This window comes from Salmo trutta, chromosome 33, assembly GCF_901001165.1.
Source record: "Salmo trutta chromosome 33, fSalTru1.1, whole genome shotgun sequence".
Classification (NCBI taxonomy): Eukaryota; Metazoa; Chordata; class Actinopteri; order Salmoniformes; family Salmonidae; genus Salmo; species Salmo trutta.
In genome coordinates this window covers 19,501,778-19,506,936 of record NC_042989.1, presented here as the reverse complement: position 1 = coordinate 19,506,936, position 5,159 = coordinate 19,501,778, and the positions used below count along the sequence as shown (strand labels likewise).

The 5,159-nt window shown below is 44.5% G+C and overlaps 1 long non-coding RNA gene across 1 annotated transcript; it reads left to right on the top strand.

Moving 5' to 3' along the window:
* Nucleotides 1-542: 542 nt before the first annotated feature.
* On the top strand, nucleotides 543-4,922 carry LOC115172129 (uncharacterized). The gene is made up of 4 exons (XR_003871388.1): nucleotides 543-1,149; nucleotides 1,531-1,614; nucleotides 3,754-3,871; nucleotides 3,990-4,922. It is a non-coding gene; the product is annotated as an uncharacterized LOC115172129 (long non-coding RNA).
* The last annotated feature ends 237 nt before the right edge of the window (nucleotides 4,923-5,159 follow it).

The following is a 5,159-nucleotide window of genomic DNA, read 5'->3' as shown; positions in this document are numbered from 1 at the left end:
GTGAGAAAAGAGGAGTAGGAGGAATGCAGGGAGGGGTTTAAACCCCTCATCACTGATATATTTACATATCCACACACTGAGACGGGAGAGAAGGCAACATCTCCATGTTATGCAGGTAGTCTGAACTTCCTCATTTTTGGAAAAGTCAGGCTCCAACTTTTACCCTTATTTCCTGCTCTGGATGACTTCGTTGTTGAATACTGAATCCTGGGAAAGTAGAGTGTATGTTGTTGAGGCAGCTCTGTCTCTGATTCTTTACCCATGCCTGGGCAGTTTGGAACAGGGAGGGAGGAGGTATGGGGCTCGAAAAAAGAACAGGGTCTTTCAAGCATTAACTTGGAGTTACAAAGTAACCTGTAGGGAGAGTTTCCATAGAAACACAGCTCATTATAATGAAAAAGTATAAAGACAGGGAGGTTGCACACACCTTCCATGTTAACCACAACTAAAACTGGTTACTGCACTTGTACAGTTGTAACATACAGAGAGATGGTTTCAGAGGGGAAATGCTCATGTTGCCAGTGGGAGGATTTGAAGCCCACTTTGATTGATAGCTATAGATGACAAATTGATAGCTGAGAGGTATGCCACCACAACTAACAAATGAAGTTATTATGTAATTCATGGTATCATACTAAAGGGCTATGCTAATTTATCAAGAAAGAAAAGTCAACTACGTATATCAAGAGCCGTAGCAGCCGTGGCGGAGCATGCCACACCACATACAGCCAAGCGAATGAGAGAACCTGAGCGGAGGACTCTAAAACAAGTGAGATGAGACAAGTTCCTCTGATTTCAACACTAAAGGTAATTTATTAACCAACCCAAATTCCTGCTTGACTGACCAACAGACTTTCGCTAAAAGAAAAAGCCTAGCGTAGCATAGCAGCCTGACGGCCATAGCAGAGAACTAGTAGTGGAATATGGGCTCTACAGGCTCCAGGTCCAGGCTCAGTCAGGTGGCCCCGTGTCACAGTCAGACAGAGGGAGACCTGGACCAGCGGGCCAGTCATCCCACTTCATATTGGACCATCCCTGCCACACCAACCCCACTGGAGCAACAACATGAGCCGCTGGGACATAGGAGGACTACCAAGCTGCCTCCACTGAAACTGGAAAACCCTGCAACCTTCCCACCACTATCTACAGGTTGGTATACAAGCAGAACATTATTCAAAATGTTGTCATCCTCATGAAGGATGAACTGTATTGTGTGTCTATGTGTGCATGTGCGTGTGTGTAAGTATCATCATATGTATCAAGCAGCCTCCCACAAAGTCAAATCAACATTTGGGGTCCAAGCATCATTCATTCTCAGCCACCACAAAGACTACAGGTCAGAACAGTATAGCTTTCACTAAAAATGTACTACAAATTATTACTAGCGTTCTTGTTCAACTGTTACTGAATTCCTACTTCTTTATTTTCCTATCTCTGTGAGATAAATTGTATTTCAATATATTGTCAAATTTGAATCTGTTTTAATGGCCTTGTGCTTCAGTTTGATTTGTTCTTCTTCTATTATCACAGGGCAGGGACTGGAGAGATGGGGGTGTCCTCCACTTTTCTACACCCAGCCAGGGGGCACACGGTGGCACCGGCCGCCATCCGCAGGTGCAGATAAGCATGTTAATCCATTACAGTGTCTATGTTACTCAGTTGTTATAAGAGGAAATGTACGTGCGTAGTGTCTTCAGCAAGATAGCGCTGTGCTTGGTCTGTGAGTGGGTCTAAGAGAGAGAGAGAAAGAGACAGACAGCTGATGAGCCGCCAGCCCAGGCCCCTCCTGTTCCAGTGGGCCTGATTACAGTGCTGGTGGAATGGAAAGTGGGGTGGGCCACAGCCATGACTGGCCCTCAATGGGATGCTCTTTCAGGGTATGGGGAACAGGAAAATCCCCACAACCAGGCAAACACACACAAGCATGTATGCGGACATACACTACCTCGCAAACTGACAGACAGAACATATTTTGTAAATGTTCATGTTTCATTGCTTAAAGCATGATCTAGAGATCCATTTTTTTTCTATAGCATATTTTGGGTGAATTTTCTGTAAGATATCGTTGGTGCATTATGTGTACAGTCGTGGCCAAATGTTTTGAGAATTACAAAAATATGAATTTCCACAAAGTCTGCTGCCTCAGTGTCTTTAGATATTTTTGTCAGATGTTACAATGGAATACTGAAGTATAATTACAAGCATTTCATAAGCGTCAAAGGCTTTTATTGACAATTACATGAAGTTGATGCAAAGAGTCAATATTTGTAGTGTTGACCCTTCTTTTTCAAGACCTCTGCAATCTGCCCTGGCATGCTGTCAATTAACTTCTGGCCCACATCCTGACTGGTGGCAGCCCATTCTTGCATAATCAATGCTTGGAGTTTGTCAGAATTTGTGGGTTTTTGTTTGTCCACCTGCCTCTTGAGGATTGACCACAAGTTCTCCATGGGATTAAGGTCTGGGGAGTTTCCTGGCCATGGACCCAAAATATCGATGTTTTGTTCCCCGAGCCACTTAGTTATCACTTCTGCCTTATGGCAAGGTGCGCCATCATGCTGGAAAAGGCATTGTTCATCACCAAACTGTTCCTGGATGGTTGGGAGAAGTTGCTCTCGGAGGATGTGTTGGTACCATTCTTTATTCATGGCTGTGTTCTTAGGCAAAATTGTGAGTGAGCCCACTCCCTTGGCTGAGAAGCAACCCCACATATGAATGGTCTCAGGATGCTTTACTGTTGGCATGACACAGGACTGATGGTAGCGCTCACCTAGTCTTCTCCGGAAAAGCTTTTTTTCCGGATGCCCCAAACAATCGGAAAGGGGATTCATCAGAGAAAATGACTTTACCCCAGTCCTCAGCAGTCCAATCCTTGTACCTTTTGCAGAATATCAGTCTGTCCCTGATGTTTTTCCTGGAGAGAAGTGGCTTCTTTGCTGCCCTTCTTGACACCAGGCCATCCTCCAAAAGTCTTCGCCTCACTATGCGTGCAGATGCACTCACACCTGCCTGCAGCCATTCCTGAGCAAGCTCTGTACTGGTGGTGCCCCGATCCCGCAGCTGAATCAACTTTAGGAGACGGTCCTGCCACTTGCTGGACTTTCTTGGGCGCCCTGAAGCCTTCTTCACAACAATTGAACCGCTCTCCTTGAAGTTCTTGATGATCTGATAAATGGTTGATTTAGGTGTAATCTTACTGGCAGCAATATCCTTGCCTGTGAAGCCCTTTTTGTGCAAAGCAATGATGACGGCACGTGTTTCCTTGCAGGTAACCATGGTTGACAGAGGAAGAACAATGATTCCAAGCACCACCCTCCTTTTGAAGCTTTCAGTCTGTTATTCGAACTCAATCAGCATGACAGAGTGATCTCCAGCCTTGTCCTCGTCAACACTCACACCTGTGTTAATGAGAGAATCACTGACATGATGTCAGCTGGTCCTTTTGTGGCAGGGCTGAAATGCAGTGGAAATGTTTTTTGGGGATTCAGTTCATTTCCATGGCAAAGAGGGACTTTGCAATTAATTGCAATTCATCTGATCACTCTTCATAACATTTTGGAGTATATGAAAATTGCCATCATACAAACTGAGGCAGCAGACTTTGTGAAAATGTATATTTGTGTCATTGACAAAACTTTTGGCCACGACTGTATACCGTGGCATGTGACTATATTATATGTCAAACGACCATTTGTTGATGACCCATGAATGGTGTGGTCTTTCTGGCTGCGTGGGTTGGGTTGTGTTGGATAGGGAGGTCTCCTGGAGGCACAGATGGTCCTCAGTCAACCGGCCCAGCAGAGACGGCGAGCCCACCAGAGACAAGTCAGAGAACAGCGGGAGCACGAGAGGATCATCTATACAGATAATTGTGAGACTGCAGACATTTTGTAACACCCACACCAACTTGAACATGTTCTAACTGACGCATACGGTCCATAGATAAATGGTGTACTTGTATTATTGTCTTTCTCTCTTGGCCTCTATAGTTGGAGCACCAAGCAGCAAAGGGATACAGACACTGCATCTGCTGAACAGGCCAACGCTAGGGGACATATTTTGGGATCGGATGACAAGAGAGAGCCTTGCCCTCAGGGAGATCCTCCAACAAAGCCCCCTTCCCCCAGAGCAAGGAGAGAGACAACAATACCAGCCTGGACCACAACCACAGCGCCTGTGTAGGGATGAGGAGCTGATCAACAGAGACATGACTTGGGGAGGCCTCAGGAGTCCTCACCAGAAAACCAATACTCTCACAGACAGAGGCAGGGGAGATGGATGGTGGACTGACTTTGAGGAAAACCTTACCTTGGATGCTGGACTGGAAGACAGGGAAGCAAGGAGATCCAGTTCCCAAACACTTGATCTCTTTAGGGGATAGTCAGTGGGCTAGTAGGTGGGACATGAGGCCCAGGCCTCTGATAGGCTGGCAGAGGTAGGGCATTGGTTGAATCAACGTTGTTTCCACGTCATTTCAATGAAATTACGTTGAACCATCATGGAATAGACGTTGAATTGACGTCTGTGCCCAATGGGCTATATCATGTGGAGAGCGTGATTTGGGAACCTGAACTGGACTAGGAGCTGTTTATGAGGTTTAGCAATCGGGATTAAACTGGATCTCCAATCTCATGTTGGAAAATGCTAATTAACTTTTCATGGACACTTTATTTAGAAAAAGCTGAAATTGTATCTAATTTATTTGTTAAAATGTTTGCATTTTACTGTATGATTGCATGGCAAAGTTAAATATTGGTTTGTTGTCAATTACAGTGGCAAAAAAATGTGAATCCTTTGGAATTACCAGGATTTCTGCATAAATTGGTCATAAAATTTTATCTGATCTTTAAAAAATAAAAATGAAACCTTTATTTAACTAGGCAAGTCAGTTAAGAACAAATTCTTATTTACAGTGACGGACTACCGGGAACAGTGGGTTAACTGCCTTGTTCAGGGGCAGGACGACAGATTTTTACCTTGTCAGATCGGGGATTCGATCCAGCAACCTTTCAATTACTGGCCCTATCTAAGTCACAACAATAAATAAACACAGTCTGCTTAAACTAATAACACACAAACAATTCTATGTTTTCATGTCTTTATTGAACACACCGTGTAAACATTAACAGTGTAGGGTGGACAAAGTATGTGAACCCTTG